This window comes from Bombina bombina, chromosome 2 (assembly GCF_027579735.1).
Source record: "Bombina bombina isolate aBomBom1 chromosome 2, aBomBom1.pri, whole genome shotgun sequence".
NCBI classification, from domain to species: domain Eukaryota; kingdom Metazoa; phylum Chordata; class Amphibia; order Anura; family Bombinatoridae; genus Bombina; species Bombina bombina.
The window spans coordinates 161,110,672-161,132,150 of NC_069500.1; positions in this window are offsets into that span (position 1 = coordinate 161,110,672).

Here is a 21,479-nt window from a genome sequence, read left to right on the forward strand (position 1 = left end):
CTGAAAAACAGAGGTCGGGTCTCCCGGTAAGACCCTATAGTAGGTTACATCAGTAAGAATCTTATCAGCCTCTTGGAGATAATCTCCAATATTCTGGATCACGGTCCCCCCCCCCTTTGTCCGCTTGGCGGATCACCAGTTGTTTATTGGTGCTAAGAGAATCGAGGGCCTTGCGTTCCCCAGGACTGAGGTTGTTTTTATATCTCAATTTTTTGGGGAGTTTTTCTAGATCTTTAAGAACCATAGACTGATAGATGCTGATATGTGAGTTTTTAGTCCTAGGAGGATTAAAATTCGATCTAGGTCTAAAATCAGTATGTATATACTTCTCAGTCAATTGTTCCAGAAGAGTGTCTGGTTCGTATGTTATCATGCCGTCTGTAAGACGTTCATTCATACTATCAGTAATAATAGGCATATTTGATGTGCTCTTTAATCGTTTCTCGGCAAAATATTTCTGAAGAGAGAGTTTTCTAGTGAAGTTGTTAACATCTACGAATAGCTGAAACATGTTGGAATTGTTCGAGGGACAAAAAGATAGCCCCTTACCTAGAACTCTAATCTCATCATTTGTTAGGTGATGATCTGATAAATTAAAGATACCCTTCTTATATTTCAATAGCTTCTCTTTTTTAGAGGTTGAGGATCTTCCTCTGCTTCCCCGTTTGCGTAAGCTCTTTTTTGTCTTGGGGGTCTCGGAGGCAATGACCATTGGTCTTGGGGATGGTTGGGGCCTATCTCTAAAAAAGGAGTACGACAATGATTTTCCTCATATGAAGTAGAGGCTAAATTGTTGGATTGTGGTTCCTCTATATGAAGTGGTAAATATCTATTGGTAGACTCATAGGATATATGATTGCTCCTAGTTTGATCTTGAGGTCTGCACTGGTTAGATCTCTCTTGATTACTTGGTCTCTCCATGGAGCCAGAGATCATTGTATGTTTGTTCTGGTTGGCTAACCTTTGGGTATGATGGTTATTAGAGTATGTGTTATGTTGGTTAGGAGTGTACTGGTTAGATCTATTTGTGTGATTCTGTTCTCCCAATCCGTTCCCCTTATTAGTATGTTCCCAGTCATAATATCCATTCCTATTGTTATATGGTCTATCACAATCAGATTGTATATATTGATTGGATTGTTGTCGTCTGTTGTTGTGATAATCCTTCATGTGAGGAGAGTTGTAATAGCTGGGTCTGTTAGGTGAGTTGTAATAATTGGGTCTATTATAGGAATGGGGTCTGTTATTCCTATGTGTGTGATAAACTGGCTGGGAGTATCCAGGTAGGTATGTATTGGCAGTATGATGATTAGCAAACTTGCGATCATTCATATATCTATTATTAGAGTTGCTGTCAATCCGTCAATCCGTCTCTCATGCATAAATTCCGTTGGTTTATTTCTGGTGTTATCATATGTGTAATGAATATTTGACCTCCTATTGTTGTTACGGTTAAAGGTATATACCTCGCCCCTGGAGTAATCACCCTCGTCCCTAGTCAATTTTTTATTTTTATTTTTAATAATTTCGTTTTGATAGTCTTCTGCACGATCATATGCTAGCTTCCTATCTTTTTCAAAGTCATGGTGGGTAGTAAATTTCTCAAGTTCTTTTTGAGTCTTATCTATCTCAATGCCAGCTTCATTGTACAATTTCTGTCTGTGTTTCATTAATATATCTATGAAGGTAAGACCACAGACATTAAGGGCCTCTTCCCATTCTTTTTGTACTACAGGGTCTTCCTTGAATGAGCAGTTTTTCAATACTCTAAGCCCTCTGGGGATTTGGTTTTTAGTTTTATATTTAGAGAGTGTCTCATAGTCCCACCAATGTCTGTGTTCTATCTTCAATAAATTTTCAAGTCTATTAAACAATGTTTGCATGGAAGGGTCTGAGTCATTAGCTTCTATACTAGGCACAGTTAGTTCTAGACCACTGTTGGTTTTTCTCCTATTTGATCTCTCTATAGCAGATAACATATCTAATATAAGGTCGACTACCCCTAGTGGCCAAAACAGAAACACTACCAGTGATTCTTGTGATCCAAAAAAAGAGATAGATAGGGGGCGCCCTAAGTGTAAAAGAGGGAATGTAACCAAATAAATCTATACTTATATGTCTATATATTAAGTACCTGTGTTATAAATATAGTGCTAACAAATCTAAGTATACTAGTGGGATATCAATAATATATACTGTGTGTACCAATATCAATGCGAATAAGGAGTGGTAAATAATAATAAATGTGCAATATTATGCATAAAAAATAAGTGACAATATAATACAAAATGAAACAATGTTATACAATCATACAAACACAATGGTAATAAAGTGAAAAGTCTCTATTGGGATGGGAGGCAGCTATCTGTGATGATCCAGGCCAGGATCCAGGAGCGGCAATCTATGAGAAGAAAAAACAGAAGCGCCACATGGCCCAATATTGTTTGTTCAGAGATGAATAAATCTTAAGGTGATGAGTAAACTCACATTTAGTAGAGCACCTCAATTAGTGCTAGATATACGTTCTGGGATCTATAGGGTCACCCAGAAGACCAACCTCCTGCACAGGAACTGATGTCTATATAGGCGAGAGGAAGACACAGGTGCCAATATGGCCTAGTATTGCTGATGCAAAGGTTTCAATACAAGCAAAGAGAGGAATAATACTCACAAAGTGTGGAGCACCTCTTGTGGTGCTATAGAGGCATGAAGGGGTCAATTCAGTCACCCAACAGACTTCTAGCCAGAGATACAAATGGATCCAAAGGTGCAAAGGATCCCACAGCTGGTCCAGATAAGCGAATATTCCTCCAGAGAGGGATAAAAGATATATGTCCCAAAGAAAAATGCAGCAAGTGTTCAAAATATTAAAAGTTGATTTTAATAAAAATTATAAAATAATAACAGGCAACGCGTTTCTCAGCAGATAGCTGTTTCATCAGGCTTCATAAAATGTTTACTGAACACTTGCTAGATATACCCTAAACCTAAACTGGTTGATATTAAACAGGTGATGGTGGGAGGGATCCACTTAATCAGTAATCTGGTCTTAACCAATCGGTTGTTGCCATATAGGTCCCACATTAAAAACATCAACATAAACATAGACAGTTTATAATATAATATACACTGCATAAAACAGATTTCATATATTCCTAATTGTCCTACAGTTTGTTTGATCAAACATATTTGGAAGTACTTCAAGACAACTTTTAGAAATTATTAAACCTTATTTTTGAGAGTGATAATAATGAGGCACAAACTAAAGTATAAACCTTAAATCAACTTATAACCAGTGGGGGAGGCAGTGATTAGTAGTAATTTTAATGTATATATTTTTCTTATTAGTGTCACATTTAATATTGATCTAAACTTATGATAGTCATACCTTGTTATTATTGGGATGTTGTCAAATTAGTTTCAGATAATATGCATGATGAGAGCGGACAGAGCGCAGCAACTCCAATACTACTGAATGTTAAGTTATTTTAAAGACATAAATAATTGTCTCAGTCAGCTGTTAAGTGGTAGTTTCTAGTTTGGTTGTAATTTGAATACGCCGCTGACTAAGTCGGCGTCTACAGGCGCTCAATGCGCATGACGAGCCAAAGTCGGATATGGCCCAATCACTGCGTGCGCTCGATCATAGGCGTTAACAGTAACCACATACCTCCTCTGTGCTGAGTGCGCATGCCCGGCCCCAATGCGCTAAATGCGCATACCCGGCTACAGTGAGTGTGTCCAATGAGGATCATATGATAGCGATCCTAATACAAATATGTGGCACTGGCTGATAGGTGTATGATGATAAGGGGCGTGAGGTATATTATAACCACGGTGCATCTTTTTAATCTGTAATAAATAAAAACATCATTGTACTCGTGAGGGGTCGAAATGTGGGGATTGACTAGAGTGACCACTAGAAATATCTAGTGTAAAGAGAACTTGTGTTGCGCCAATGAAGGGCCAATAAAGAGAGAACGTTCTCTAGGCGAACACTAAATTTATTTGATAGAAAAATAAGCATTACTGTCATATAGATTACAACGTTGAGGCATAGATCTACAGTGAATACTACAGCTACAGTAGTTACTGACACTAATAGAAGATATATCAGATAAAAAACAGTGTTTATGACTGGTGAGCACTCCCATAGGATAGTCAGTGTGGTTTCAAGAGGGCCACTCATGTCCCGGATATATCTAGAGACATAAAATATTTGGATCCGGTAAAGTACATAGGGTAATATATTGTTTTTCAATATACATACCAATGATAACTAAAACGTGTGTAATGTGCATAATAGTCATATAGAACTACCATTAGATCTAATCCCAAATATATATTTATTGAGTACATCTAAATGGAAACATGCAATATACCACTTCAAGATAAGAAATATTAAGAGATATCCATAAATGGTCAAAACTGTATATCAGAAATTCAAGTGACAGACGTGATAGCAATCTCTATATCATCAAATCCAATCAAAATAGTACACTAATCTATAATAGGTTGAATAATATTGCCTCTAATATCTAATTGTGATGGATTGCTATAATTGTTCAATCTATGAACAACTTATGTAAGATTGGGGAATATCTCTCCTAATCTATAAAGGACATCTCTAGTGTGACATAATCTTCACAACACAGGCCACACATCAAAGGCCACTATACTAACTAGATAATGGTATTATTCTATCAGATGAGTGATCAGAGTGAAAAACCCAATGACGATCTCTCAAGGGATTATCTAGTAAGACTAGGTGTCCACAAAATATGTGGACACATGCTGATAAGTGGCTAGTTATATAAATCAAACAGGGCCTATAGCATCAAATATCTGGTGGATTCATAGGATTTGTGGATTTATTACGTCCACAAATGTGTGCACCTATAATATATGCACACACACCTACCTGCATAACCATATATGCGCAAGATGGTTAGAGATGTATATATGGTCGGAGGACAAATATGTCAATTTCAAAGAGTGTAGCCAGTTCTTATATCTAGAAAGATGGACTTTTATTCATAAATCAAATGCTGCCAAATCCACACATTCATTAAGGCCTTCAGGGGCCAATGTGTGTAATTTGTGGATCCAGTAAGTTTCTCTACGTCGTAGAGTGAGCATAGCATTATGGCTGTTTCTGGAAATTTGTTCTATAGGGAGTATGGAAAGTGTTTTAGCACTACCTTTGTGTGCATAAGCACAATGCCTGGAGAGGCTATGTTTCAAAAATTTCCTTTTGATGTTGTAAGTGTGTTCGCCCCATCGTTTTTTGATGGTGCGTCCGGTACGTCCTACGTATTGGACCCCACACATACAACTGACCAGATAGACAACGTAGGTGGACTCACATGACATCCTCTTTGTGATTTTGAATTGTTCTCCTGTTTGATTGGAAGAAAAAGTGTTTGTTCCACTTCGCACGACTTTACACATGTTACACCTCGATTTAAGGCATTTGAATATTCCATGTCTTGGTAAAAAATTGCCCAAAAAGGTCCTATTGGTTCCTATGTTGTGGTTGTGAACGCCCACCTTATCCCTCACCACTTTGCTGGGGGCTAGTTTGTTCTTGAGTGTGGGAGCCCTTCTAAATACTACCCTCGGTTTTCTGGAAATATATTCCTTAAGATATGGGTCGTTACAAATAATGGGCCAATGTTTGTGGATTATTTGCTTGATTTGTCTAAATTGGTTACTATACCCGGTAATGAATAATGGTGTTTCTAGCATCTCTTTAGACTGTTGTGTGGTGACAGATTTTTTGTTATTTGTCTTTTGGTTTCCTGCTAAATATTTGTCTCTATCATCTTCTAAAGCTCTAAGATAGCCCTTAAGTATCAGATCCAAGGGATAACCCTTCTCTAGGAACCTATCCTTTAATACTTGGGATTGTATTATATAGCTTTCAATTGTACTGCAGTTCCGCCTGATGCGTCGTGATAATATCCATTCCTATTGTTATATGGTCTATCACAATCAGATTGTATATATTGATTGGATTGTTGTCGTCTGTTGTTGTGATAATCCTTCATGTGAGGAGAGTTGTAATAGCTGGGTCTGTTAGGTGAGTTGTAATAATTGGGTCTATTATAGGAATGGGGTCTGTTATTCCTATGTGTGTGATAAACTGGCTGGGAGTATCCAGGTAGGTATGTATTGGCAGTATGATGATTAGCAAACTTGCGATCATTCATATATCTATTATTAGAGTTGCTGTCAATCCGTCTCTCATGCATAAATTCCGTTGGTTTATTTCTGGTGTTATCATATGTGTAATGAATATTTGACCTCCTATTGTTGTTACGGTTAAAGGTATATACCTCGCCCCTGGAGTAATCACCCTCGTCCCTAGTCAATTTTTTATTTTTATTTTTAATAATTTCGTTTTGATAGTCTTCTGCACGATCATATGCTAGCTTCCTATCTTTTTCAAAGTCATGGTGGGTAGTAAATTTCTCAAGTTCTTTTTGAGTCTTATCTATCTCAATGCCAGCTTCATTGTACAATTTCTGTCTGTGTTTCATTAATATATCTATGAAGGTAAGACCACAGACATTAAGGGCCTCTTCCCATTCCCACACTCAAGAACAAACTAGCCCCCAGCAAAGTGGTGAGGGATAAGGTGGGCGTTCACAACCACAACATAGGAACCAATAGGACCTTTTTGGGCAATTTTTTACCAAGACATGGAATATTCAAATGCCTTAAATCGAGGTGTAACATGTGTAAAGTCGTGCGAAGTGGAACAAACACTTTTTCTTCCAATCAAACAGGAGAACAATTCAAAATCACTTGGCCAGTTGTTAGCGAATTGAACTGATTTCCTACTGTCACTTTCTCGCATGCCACACAAGTTCGATGGTGGCAGCGAAAAGTGCCCTTACAGCTCAACCATGATGACACATTTTGGCCTTGTTTTTTCAGCCTAGTGGGTGCTATTAGGTTACCTATAGTTTTATTCTTCTTGTAAGATACTCTCAGACCTCTCTCTACTACCTCCTTCAATTTGTCATCGGCAGACATACTGAAGTTTCTTTTGAGGATTTGACAAATGTCATCATATTGTTTAGAGTATTCTGTTAGGAAAGTGATCTTATCATCTGTCCTCTGGTATGGGCTTAGTCTTCCTCTTGATGCTCTAGAGGGTCCAAGGAGTTTGTCCCTAGGTATACTCTCAACAACATTCCTAGCCTTAGCGATAACTGAATTCCTATAGCCCCTCTCCCTGAGCCTTCTCTCTAGGTCGTCCGCCTGTTTACTGTAAACTGCTGCATCGCTGCAGTTTCTCTTCAGGCGGATAAACTGCCCTTTTGCAACTCCCTTAAATACTCCTTGCGAGTGACAACTTTTTGCATGCAAAAGGGAATTTCCCGAGATTGGCTTCCGATAGGTTTCCGAGGCTATTGTCTGTCCTGGCTTGCCTGTCAACGTTACATCTAGAAAGTTGATACTCCTACTCTGTACTTCATGGGTAAAATGGATTCCCATGGCCTCATCATCTAAGCTATCCAGAAAGATCTGTAGGTCAGATCTACTACCCCTCCATATGAACAAGAGGTCATCTATAAAACGGCCATACCAAATAATACATTCTTTGTGGGGATTGCCGTCTCCAAAGACGTGGGACAGCTCCCACCAACCCATAAAAAGGTTGGCATAAGAGGGGGCAAACTTCGCCCCCATCGCTGTCCCACGCCTTTGGAGAAAGAAATCCCCCCCAAATTCAAAATAGTTATGGCTCAATAGAAAATGTGTTACCTCTACTACATAGTCCACAAAAGTAGAATCTGACCCCCAGTATCTTTCCATAAAGAAGCGGATGGCCTCCAGTCCCCTCTCATGTGGAATGGAGGTATAGAGTGACTTTACGTCAGCTGTTACCCATATGAAATCTTCACCCCACTCCACACGTGAGAGGAGATTAAGAACGTGCTTGGTGTCTGAAAGAAAGCTCCATAATGAGCTCACCATTGGTTGTAGCACCTGATCAAGCCACTCTGACAGGTGCTCCAAGAGGGAGCCAATACCACTTACAATTGGCCTCCCCTGCACATTTTGAACAGACTTGTGTACCTTGGGCAAGTGATTAAAAGTAGGTATTGCTGGGTTGGACACCATCAGGTAATCCCTTGTGTTGTCATCAATAATGCCCATCTCTACTCCATTGTCTACAAGGGAGGCCAACTGCCGCCGGTATAGCCTAGTAGGGTCACCTGCCAGAGTGGCATAATCATCCTGATTACTCAGTTGTCTATAAGCCTCTTCTTTAAACTTCTCTGTATTAAGTACCACTATTGTGCCCCCCTTGTCGGCAGCCCTCACCACAATACTATCATTGTTAGCCAGGCTATCCAACGCTTTCTTGTGGTTGATAGAAATATTTCGTTTCTGACCTCTTTCAGAGCTATAATATAACCTGGTAAGATCTTGCTCTACCCTTTGTTGGAATTTCTCAAGAATTGATCCCCTGTTGTGTAGAGGATAAAAAGTTGACTTACATTTGAAGGATGGTGCTCGTACCACCCTCCCAGTAATGTGATCACCCCCTGCTGCCCCCAATGTTTCCAGGGCTCTAATATCACAGTACTCCTGAAATTCAAGATCCCCTCCATCCCCATCCCCCCTTATTTCTAGGGGTCTATGTGTAGGAATGGAATCGGGACTCTCATAGTCTCCAGCCTGTTGGGAGTGGTAGAACTTTTTTAATGTTAATTTTCTTATTAACTTGTTCACATCAAGCAAAGTTCTAAACAGATCAAAGTCTGCGGATGGTGTGAATGATAGTCCCAGACTGAGTACCTCTAGTTCATACTCATTTAGTACCTGGTCTGACAGATTTAGAACATTCTGTAGTTGCCCCTTCGTCGGCCCTTTCTCTGGGGGTATCTCCTCTGGTCTTTGAACTGGACGCCTGGTTCCATTCTTTCTCCTCCCCCCCCGTCTGATGTTCCTTGGGGGGTCCGAAAAACCTGTTCCAATTGGGCATTCTCCGTCTCCCTGGTATCCCTTGAGGTTGCACCTGCACATTCTTGTTCTTCTCTATAGTGTGAATGTGACTGGACTTTCTGGGTCTTGAGTATAGGGGGTGGTAGCACCGTTGCTGTTATGCTCTCTTTGGGTCTTGTTACCTGTTCTTTGGGTGGTAGCTCTTCCCCACCAGATCCAGAGCCCTCGTCGTATGACTCCCCCTCACTCTCATAGAAGTTGACCCTTCTTCCTCTGTTTCGCCTTTGCTTATTTCTTCCCCTCTGTTGGTTCGGAATGTAAGAATTCTTGTTCTGATCCTTTTTCAAAAGGTACCTATCCCTCTTGTTCCAAATATATACCCGATTTAAATCATAATCTGATTGATCACGCAGGTATTTGTTGTGTTTTACTTCTAGAAGTAAGGTTTTAGCCTCCGCTATGATTTGTTGTAGTGTCGTATCAAACTTGATATAGCTTGCCTCTTTGCTTCTGTTGTTGAGTTCCCTTTGTATTTCCTTTATTTTGATTGCTAATTCATCCAGTGACTTCCTCTTGAACTGTGTTCAAGTATAGCCTATAAGGACACCTGATTATTTCCGGGAATTGAGCTGGTTACAGCTTTTTTAAGATTGGCAATTCTAGACCATTGTTCCATCCATTTATTAACATATGGTGGTTATTATTCTCATTTAATAGGCATTTTATTGTATTTAAGGGAGACATCCCTTGTTTTTAATAGATAAATAAATGTAACAAATAATGTATACATTTTATTTTTAAATTGTTTCATTTTTATCTTTTTCCAAACACATATTGCTCTACAATTAATTTGTGTTATTCAGATACTTTTTAGGATAATTTGTGTTTCTTTAAAACATTTTAGACCGGTGCTAGTTAGCGCTGTCACTCATTCTTTTGTTCTTGATATTTTACACAAAGACTGAATTATTTGTGATAAAGTATTTTTATAAAAAGGTAGCTAGAAAATATTACTTGAATATTTCTATGTAAAAATAAAAGATATTGTACTAAAAAAATCTCAGTAGCCACATACCATTGTAAAGGAACTTGAAGCACCCAATCACAATGCTTGTCCTGGGAAATCAAAATATGCACTGATGATGTTCATCATAGTCTGTTTTCCATGCAGATGTCAATAAAAAAGAGTCAGAGATGGACAACTGCTCACAGACCACCTACTCTAAAAAAATTAGAGGTAAAATATTCCTTTTTTTTACATAGAGCTGTCCAAATAATATTTTCAGTAATTTTTTTACCAATATGCTGCATCACTTAAAGTGATTTAGCAAACTTTCACAGCAGGAATGTTAAAGGGACATAAAATCCACATGAAACATACCATTTTAAACATCTTTCCAGTTTACTTCTATTATCAATTTATTTTTTCATTTTCTTGTTATCCTTTTTTGAAAAGCAGGAAGGTAATTTCAAGTGTGTGCACATGCCTGCAGTAATATATGGCAGCAGTTTTACAACAATGTTATACATTAGCAAGAACACTAGATGACAGCACAATTTTCTGTCATGTAATATTCCAAATATGTGCACACTACCTATCTAGATATCTCTTGAACAAAGAATAACACAAAGCAAATTTGGTAATAGAATTAAATTGGAAAGTTTTTTAAAATTGTATTCTCTATCTGAACCATGAAAGAAAAAAAAATTGGGTTTCATGTTCCTTTAAGCCGAAGAATGTGAAAATGTTCAAAATCCTGGGAAAGGATATTGAAAAAGTATTTTATGATGGGTTAAAATACTGCCGTTGAATTTTATTACAGTACATAAGGTAAATAATAACATTGCAAATAAAACAGAGACTTATATAAATTTAATTTACTGAGAAAAAAACAGACGGCTAGATTACGAGTTTTGCGTTATGAGCGGTTCGCTGCTATTACAGGTTTTCATAAACCCGGTGTTAGCAGGCAATAAGTGAGCGTTGAGCAAAATTGAGCTCCATACCGCACTCCAATACCTGCGCTGCTTTGAGCTGGTTTTACATGCTCGTGCATGATTTCCGCATAGCCATCAATGGGGAGAGCCGACTGAAAAAAAAACCCTGCAATAAAGGAGCGTAAAGCTCCGTAACGCAGCCCCATTGATTCCTATAGGGAAAGAAAATGTATGTTTACACCTAACACCCTAACATAAACCCCGAGTCTAAACACCCCTAATCTGCTGCCCCCGGCATCGCCGACACCTACATTACACTTATTAACCCTTAATCTGCCGCCCTAACATCGCCACCACCTACATACACTTTTTAACCCCTAATCTGCGCCCCCATTGTCGCCGCCACCTACATTACAGTTATTAACCCCTAATCTTCTGCCCCAACGTCGCTGCCACTATACTAAAGTTATTAACCCCAACCCTAAGTCTAACCCTAACACCCACTAACTTTAATGTAATAAAATAAATCTAAATAAAACCTTCTATTACTATTAATAACTAAATAATTCCTATTTAAAACTAAATAAAAATAAATAAATACTTACCTGTAAAATAAACCCTAAGCTAATAGTTACATTGTAGCTCTCTTAGGTTTTATTTTTATTTCACAGCTAAGTTTGTATTTATTTTAACTAGGTAGACTAGTTAGTAAATAGTTATTAAATATTTACTAGCTACCTAGTTAAAATAAATACAAATTTACCTGTAAATTAAAACCTAACCTGTCTTACACTAACACCTAACCTTACACTACAACTTAATAAATTACATTAATTAAATTCAATTAACTAAATTACAAAAAAAACAAACACTAAATTACACAAAATAATAAAGAAATTATCAAATATTTAAACTAATTACACCTAATCTAATTGCCCTATCAAAATAAAAAAAAACCCTAGCCTAAACTAAAGTAACAATAGCCCTTAAAAGGGCCTTTTGCGGGGCATTGCCCCAAAGAAATCAGCTCTTTTACCTGTAAATTATTATTATTGTATGTATATATGTATTATTATTGTATTATATATTATTAATGTATTATTTCCTTGTATGTTCCAATCATCCAATAGAATGTGAGCTCAATCCTATTGGCTGATCCAATCAGCCAATAGGATTTTTCACCTATTCCGATTGGCTGATAGAATTCTATCGGCCAATCGGAATTCAAGGGACGCCATCTTGGATGACGTCACTTAAAGGAACCTTCATTCGAGAAGAGCCGTCGTCAGAAGAGGATGCTCCACGCCAGATGTCTTGAAGATGGAGCCGCTCTGCGCCAGATGCATGACTTTCAGTTTACGGTTCGGATATTGTAGTTATAGGCTGTACCGCTCACTTTTTGGCCTCCCAGGCAAACTCGTAATACCGGCGCTATGAAAGTCCCATTGAAAAAGGACTTTTTGAAAGCTGCAGAAGTTATGTTGCGTTACGTCCAAAAAAGTGTGCTGTACAGAAATACCTGCAAGACTCGTAATACCAGCGGTAGTGAAAAAGAGCCATACCGCTGCTTTTTCACCCATAACGCAAAACTCGTAATATAGCCGAGAGTGATTATAGAGCAGAATGACAAAATCATTGAAATCCAGCTGACCAAATAATGTCCACTAGATAGCTAATCCTAATTTTTTACTTGTGATGCAAACAAAGGAAAAAAGATTAAATCATTTAAAAATGAGAAATAGTAACAATCCAAAAACAAAGAGGATGAGTCTTCAAAGTTAAGTAAATGACAGCTTGACTATAAATCTGTAAATAAAATCAGCAAAAATCTTGGAACTCAGATCTGGAGATTGTCACGCGTCTCGGCACACATTGGTATTGAACCTGCCTTAACTCTACTACTGAGCCACAGGTAGGCTTTAAACAGTACCCTGTTATGTTGACTCCACCTACCTGCAAGCTGTGGCAGATCAGCAATCTGCAGACTTTAAATAGCCAGCACTTCCTGAGTTATGAGCTCATTTGTAGTTTGTATCTGTTCGCTTCCTGGGTGCACAATCTTTGTCTATATTTCCTGTGGCTGATTTTTGCCTGCTTTTTTCTACTCTCCTGATCCCTTTTCAACTGTTTCTGGATTTTGACCTTGTTTACAGGACTTGTTTTTTGGATCTCCCTTTTGCCGTGATGCTGTTTTGACTGATGCTTGTTGCTGACCTTGGCCTTTTTCTGGACTGTGATTTATTTTCTCCTGCTGTTTTTCTGGCTACATCTCATCTCTAGATCCTTCTGTCAACTAAACTGTGAGATTTTCTTCCTGTTTCACCTCTGACGCCAATGTATCCAGTTATTGACCAGGAATTAGTGAAACAGGTGACATAGTTAAAGGAGGGAGAGTATTTTTAGAATTTAAAAAATAAAGATCAGAAACCCTAGGAAGAATGATTGTCCACACCAGCTTCTGCTAAAGTCCATTTAACTTTTTGGGAATATTCATATAATTGGAGTTATTATTAAATTGATTTGAGATCACAGCAAAGGCAAAGCATTACCTCAACACTGCTGATTGGCTATTTTTGTTTTGTTTTTGTTTTTCAACTTGCAGCTGAACAGCAGCTGAAGTATAACTGTTTACACAGCACTTTCTCTGGTGAGCTGAAGAAATATTTAGGTAAAATATCTTCCTTTTTTCCTAGAGATGTTCATTTGATATTTTATTGTAAGCTTTTTATAGTTATGCTGCATCACTTTTTTTTTTTAAATTTGTTGTTATTTGCTGATCTAGGGCTATATTACAAGTGAAACACTAATTTATCATGCGCCTGTAAACGGGCAATTTAGGCCATTTACGGCACGATAAATAACCAGCCATTACAAGTGGCTGGTTAATGCTACCGCGAGCTAGCGAGATCAGATCTATGGTTAATTTTAAAAATGTCTCCAAATTGCATCCAAAATAAACTGTATGGTGCCTTTATTAAAATAGAAAATATGAGCATCTTTAGTTTTTTAAATAGTAACTGCACAAAGCAGTTTTTAGGGGTTTAAGTGAGAGGATGTCGGAGAAAAAAAACGGCACTGAAAGTACCTTTACATTGCTGTCTATGGGGACTGTGTTAATATTCAAAATATATATGTATATGCTTTTATACATATACATTTATGTGTTAATATGTGTATAGATATGTGCCAGATCACATACAAATATAAGCAGTATCCCTACCTATATTGGTGCTGAAATTATAAGTGAGCACAGTGTTAAAGGGACATAAAACCCAAACATTTTCTATCATGATTCAGATAGAACATATCATTTTACCAACTTTCCAATTTACTTCTATTATCAATTTTATTTTAGTTTTCTTGTTATTCTTTCTTCAAAAGCAGAGATACACGCTCAGGAGTGTGCACGTGTCTGTAGCACTATATGGCAGCAGTTTTGCAACAATGTAATACATTAGCAAGAGCACTAGATTGCAGCACTATTTCCTGTCATGTAGTGCTTCAGACATGTGCACGCTACCTACCTAGGTACCTCTTCAACAAAGAATAACACGAGAACGGAGCAAATTTGCTAATAGAAGTAAATATGAAACTTATTTAAAATTGCATTCTCTAGCTGAATAATGAAATATTTTTGGGGGGTTTCATGTCCCTTTAACTATGTGAAACACATGAACTAACACCCTCTAGTGGTGAAAAACGGTCAAAATGCCCTGAGCTAAGAGGCGGCCTTCAAGTGCTTAGAAATTAGCATATGAACCTCTTAGATTTAGCGTTTAACTAAGAAAACCAAGAGAACAAAGCGAAATTGGTGATAGAAGTAAATTGAATTTTTTTTTAAATTACATGCCCTATCTGAATAATGCAAGTTTGTTTTGGATTATACTGTCCCTTTAACAGCTAACCTTCACTGCATCACAGTAACTGATATCATCCACTAAACCACCACGGGGCAATAGGAAAAGAATGCTTTTTTTAATTTTTTTCTTCATTTTTGATTTAGCTGGACATTGCTCTAGTATAAACTCTATTGCATGTAATTTGAGCAAACAATAGAAGGGGTAAGGATTTTGCATGAGTGGTATTTAGGGTTTCATGCTTATGCTCTACTTGTTATTTGGATACAGTGTTTTGTCAAAGCATAGAATATTATAAAATTTGTGTATTAAAGAACAGTAAGCCAGTAAATTATGCCTACCATACCAAGAGCTTATTTGCTTAAGAAGTTTTGTTTAAGCGGTCATCAAAACTAAGTAATAGAGATGTCTAAGCTCCCATCAAAGACTGCATGCTTCAGCAGAAACCACTTACATCCTTAACAATCCACTCTGTATGCAATCCTGCAAAAACACAGCTCAAATCGTTTGTACTTAGGCTGATTCAGGTCTCCTGAGATATGTTGCTCTAGTAGTCAAACTATCTGCAAGCAGGGGACTGAAATTGTAAGCATCTGTGTCTGTGTTCCCCAGAGCAGCTAATTCATTACTAACCAAATGCAGGAAAAGTAAGGAAAGTGTATTTCTAAATTTTACTTAAAGGGACATGTTAGTTAAAATTAAAACTTTTGTGATTCAGATAGAGCATTCAGTTTTAAGAACCTTTACTATTTACTTCTGTTATTAAATTTACATTTTTCTCCTGGTATCCTTTGTTGGAAAACACTTTTAGGTAGGCTCAGGAGCAGCAATGAACTGCTTAGAGTTATCTGTTGGTTAGTTGCTAAGCACATGTCTCTTGTTATTGGCTTACCAGATGTGTTTAGCTAGCTCCCAGTATTATTTTGCTGCTTTGGATCTAATTTTTACTATGTGTTTAAGCTTTTAAACACAAAGTTATATGCAAGCAATTGTGCAATAATAAATGCTCTAATACTTAAGAGCATTTTCTTGTTTCACTTGTATGTCCATTAAGCTATATGAAGATTGCCTCTTTATATGAGTCTTTACCCAATAATTTTATTGTGTATATAAAAAGGCCAACAGTTAAACATGTTAATAATATTTTCTGCAAAAACTGTTTATATTTCAAGTAAGGAAATGCATGTTCATAAATATTTGTAGACATATCCTGATCTGCACAAATGTTATGAATTTCAGCTTTTAGATAAGAAATCAACAAGTACAGGGAGTGCAGAATTATTAGGCAAATGAGTATTTTGACCACATCATCCTCTTTATGCATGTTGTCTTACTCCAAGCTGTATAGGCTCGAAAGCCTACTACCAATTAAGCATATTAGTAGATGTGCATCTCTGTAATGAGAAGGGATGTGGTCTAATGACATCAACACCCTATATCAGGTGTGCATAATTATTAGGCAACTTCCTTTCCTTTGGCAAAATGGGTCAAAAGAAGGACTTGACAGGCTCAGAAAAGTCAAAAATAGTCAGATATTTTGCAGAGGGATGCAGCACTCTTAAAATTGCAAATCTTCTGAAGCGTGATCATCGAATAATCAAGCGTTTCATTCAAAATAGTCAACAGGGTCGCAAGAAGCGTGTGGAAAAACCAAGGCGCAAAATAACTGCCCATGAACTGAGAAAAGTCAAGCGTGCAGCTGCCAAGATGCCACTTGCCACCAGTTTGGCCATATTTCAGAGCTGCAACATCACTGGAGTGCCCAAAAGCACAAGGTGTGCAATACTCAGAGACATGGCCAAGGTAAGAAAGGCTGAAAGACGACCACCACTGAACAAGACACACAAGCTGAAACGTCAAGACTGGGCCAAGAAATATCTCAAGACTGATTTTTCTAAGGTTTTATGGACTGATGAAATGAGAGTGAGTCTTGATGGGCCAGATGGATGGGCCCGTGGCTGGATTGGTAAAGGGCAGAGAGCTCCAGTCCGACTCAGACGCCAGCAAGGTGGAGGTGGAGTACTGGTTTGGGCGGGTATCATCAAAGATGAGCTTGTGGGGCATTTTCGGGTTGAGGATGGAGTCAAGCTCAACTCCCAGTCCTACTGCCAGTTTCTGGAAGACACCTTCTTCAAGCAGTGGTACAGGAAGAAGTCTGCATCCTTCAAGAAAAACATGATTTTCATGCAGGACAATGCTCCATCACACGCGTCCAAGTACTCCACAGCATGGCTGGCAAGAAAGGGTATAAAAGAAGAAAATCTAATGACATGGCCTCCTTGTTCACCTGATCTGAACCCCATTGAGAACCTGTGGTCCATCATCAAATGTGAGATTTACAAGGAGGGAAAACAGTACACCTCTCTGAACAGTGTCTGGGAGGCTGTGGTTGCTGCTGCACGCAATGTTGATGGTGAACAGATCAAAACACTGACAGAATCCATGGATGGCAGGCTTTTGAGTGTCCTTGCAAAGAAAGGTGGCTATATTGGTCACTGATTTGTTTTGCTTTGTTTTTGAATGTCAGAAATGTATATTTGTGAATGTTGAGATGTTATATTGGTTTCACTGGTAAAAATAAATAATTGAAATGGGTATATATTTGTTTTTTGTTAAGTTGCCTAATAATTATGCACAGTAATAGTCACCTGCACACACAGATATCCCCCTAAAATAGCTATAACTAAAAACAAACTAAAAACCACTTCCAAAACTATTCAGCTTTGATATTAATGAGTTTTTTGGGTTCATTGAGAACATGGTTGTTGTTCAATAATAAAATTAATCCTCAAAAATACAACTTGCCTAATAATTCTGCACTCCCTGTATTAAAAGAAGACTCAATGCAATAGAATTGCATAATTAACAACTGCATAATAAGCATTTTTTATTTAACACCTACTCTGAATTTTAAATAAGCAGTAGATTTTCTTCTGACAAATGTATTTTTTCTCCCATTTTCCGGTGCCTTGTATCATGTGACAGAAATCAGCCAATCAAAGACTAGTAAATGTATACCCTGTGAGTTTGTGCACATGCGCAGTAGGATTGTGTTCCCCCTGAAAGTGTGGATATAAAAAGATTGTGCAAAATTTGATAATGGAATTAAATTGGAAAGTGTCTTAAAACTGCTGCTGTATCTGAATCATGAAAGTTCATTTTGACTTGAGTGTCCCTTTAAAAAAAAACTGTAGGCAAGAAGATCTAGTTTGACTAATTTACTCAAATCTAAATATAATCTTATGAATACATTAAATCATGTGTCCAGTGCCTTAGACAGTTCAGCGTATGCCTTTTTTTTATAAGTTTTTTTTAAGTCTTTTGGTGTATCAATTTAACGGACTGAATACAGCACCTTGACTCTAATTGGTGAAGTGTATTGGTCGCTTAAGTACTTATCACCTTCATCTGGTGCATATTCAAGAGGATTTGGACTGATACACTTTGTTTAGGTTTTGCACATACCTCATATGTTTGGGGTATGATAATGTGAGTGGCGACTGGCGAATTAACTTTTAACTATCTGTTTATAATAAAAACGGTGTTGCACTATATTTCTTTTTCCCCACTCATCTCTATACAGTACACTTTGACGACCGAGGACGATAGAAGTGGGGGAGATCATTCTGCCATACTCCAGAAGATCAGGAAGACTACCGTAAACAGGAATTTGAATCACAATGATTGGGAGTGCAGATCTTACAGATGCGGCAACTTACCTCATATTGTAAAAACAAAAAAGCAACAGGAGCGCACAACCGCATCTAAGTGCAGATGATTAGATACCGTTTAATAAACAATACAGTGCCCTACTACAGAATAGCACTCACAATTTAAAAGAAATAAAACAGCATTTGTTAAAACAGTTGATTCAACTGCAAACCCACTCTGGCATCCTCCAAGGAATGTGTTTAGCCCAAGTCAGCATCTTAGCCAATTGCAAGAGTGGTGTGAGTCCAACCAGCCAATCAGGCATCCTCAAAATGTAATCTTGTCTTTCAAATTGCTTTATGTTGGAGGTGTGTATAAACACAAGTTGTTGATAGATCCTATGTGACACTCCTCTGTGGACTGCAATGTATAATTAGTCCGTGGTTCACAAGATGTAGATAGATTACACATACATTACTCTTGAAAAAGTTCCTTGGTTGGAACGAAACGTACGTTGAGTGAGGCAGGTCCCTATGAGGCTACGGTTTTTGTGCTTGTATTGCCTGTTGAGTACAATGTGAGCTGAGGGCATTTCTTAAGGTGCTGTACCTAATCTATTTACATGTAATGTTACTCTAATATTCTCTTAGAGCAAATAATGTGCGAAACGGTTTAGGAGCACAACTGCAGAATTTAAGACTGTAATTGTATCTATCTATATGTAAATAGATTAGTTTTGTATCAGCTCCACGCCAAGATGCACTATGGGTAAAGTGCAAACTGCAGCAGGGAAATTAATTTAGTCTTTGAATCCCCTAGAGGGTTGTAAGAAAGTTAGAATTAACCCTTGAGTATAATCCAGTGATAGATTGAAAGAATATTAACCCAGCAGGAAGTGTGCTCTGAATCTGCAGACTTTTGGGAAACAGACTGAGTATTAGAAATAGTCTCTATTAGAAGCAAGAGCAACTGTTAGGCAGGAATATGACTGAAATTACTTTACAACACAATAAGGAAAACTTATTGTTATAAGTATAGTCTATTAGAAAATACTCTTACTGTGACTCCGGATAGTTTATAAGTAGTTGAACTGTCCAAATTACAAAGTTCCTTATTGCATGCAAGACATCAGATGATGCAGAATGAAGTGTTAAAGATAACTCTACAGTTGTTAGAAAAAGCTGTAGAATATTTGTAATCCAAAATGTTTAGAGAGCTTAGAGAAACAGCAGCTCTGAAACTGCTATACAAAATACTAAGCACAGAGGCCTGTGATCTCAGGTGTTTTATTAGTTAGGTAGGCAGGACAAGGTGAAACTGCGCTGGGTCCTAAAAGGTACAGGCTCTGACATCACCCCCTCCTCAAGCGAGCTGTCCCACAGCTCGACTTGCAGGATGGTCCAGATTCTGTCTATGAAATAGAGACACGAGACGTGGAGCGTTCAGATTGGAAGCCGGTTCCCAGGTATCATCCTCAGGAGGATAGTCCTTCCATCTCACTAAGTATTCCAAAACGGAACCCCAGTATCTGGAATTTAATAGTGATTTCACTTCGTAAGTGTCAGTTTCACCAGGGGACAATGTAGGTGGTAATACTGATTCAGTGTTTCTAGTCGGTCTATAAGGTTTGAGTAACGAGACATGAAATGTGGGATGAACTTTAATTTGAGGAAGTAAATCCAACATGACAGCATTTTCATTTACAATACGACTCACATGGAATGGTCCTATAAAACGGGAAGCTAATTTCTTGGATGGTACCTGCAGATGCAAGTTTTTTGTAGAGAGGCAGACTCTGTCCCCTATGGTATATGATGGGGGAGTTATTCTTCGGAGGTTGTAATAGTGTTTTTGGCTTTCTTGAGCCTTTTGAATATTCTGGGTGATAGTAGAAAAGCCATCAATAAGTTGTCTGCTGTAATCTTCTAAATGAGGGGAAGTAGAAGATACGTCTGAGTTAATGTGAAATGTGGGGTGAAATCCATAAGAGGCAAAAAATGGAGATAGTTTTGTTGAAGAATTCTTTAGGCTGTTGTAAGCGAATTCGGCCATGGGTAAATAATCCACCCAATCATTTTGCTGTTGGTTGCAATAACATCTGAGATATTCCTCAAGCCACTGATTCAGACGTTCAGTTTGGCCATTGGTCTGTGGATGGAATGAAGTAGTATATCTGTGGTTTATCTGTAATAGAGAACATAATTTCTTCCAAAACCTGGAGGTAAATTGAGTACCTCTGTCCGTGATTATTCTGGCCGGTGTTCCATGGAGTTTTATTATGTTTTCAAGAAATAAATTAGCAGTTTCAACAGAGGTAGGTAATTTATGATATGGGATGAAATGTCCCATTTTTGTAAACATGTCGATTATGACTAAGATGGTAGTATGTCTCCTGGAATGTGGTAGGTCGACAATAAAATCCATGGAGATTTGTTCCCAGGGTCTTAGGGAGTGGCATCAACAGACCGTAGGGTCTGTTCCTTTCTGATTTTGAGATAGCACAGGTGGAGCAGAATGTTACATAATCATGGACTGTTTTCTTTAAATCGGGCCACCAAAATTCTCTTTGTATAAGATCTATTGTTCGGTTTACTCCAGGGTGTACGGAAAATGGTGAGTCATGATGTTCCCTTAATAGTGCTGATCTTAAGCTGGGAGAGACATAAATCTTATCTTCAAAATAATAAGTACCCAATTTTTGCGTCAGTCTTTGGAGTGGTAGGTCTTTGGAGTGGTAGGTCTTTGTCGGTAGCGTAGGAATCTTGAATCTCTTTCAGTAGAGAAGTAGAGAGGGCAATGAACCGCTCACTCGGTATGATTGAAGTGGTGTTGAACTGAGAAGTTGGTTTTGTATAAATTCTGGATAGGGCATCTGCCTTACCATTTTTATTTGCAGGACGGTAGATGATGTGAAAGTCAAACCTGGAGAAAAATAAGCACCAACGGACTTGTCTAGCAGAGAGTGTTTTGTTAGACTGCAAATACTGTAGGTTCTTGTGATCGGTGTAGATGGTTATGGGGAATTTAACTCCTTCTAGGAGATGTCTCCAATTTTCCAAAGCTCTGTGT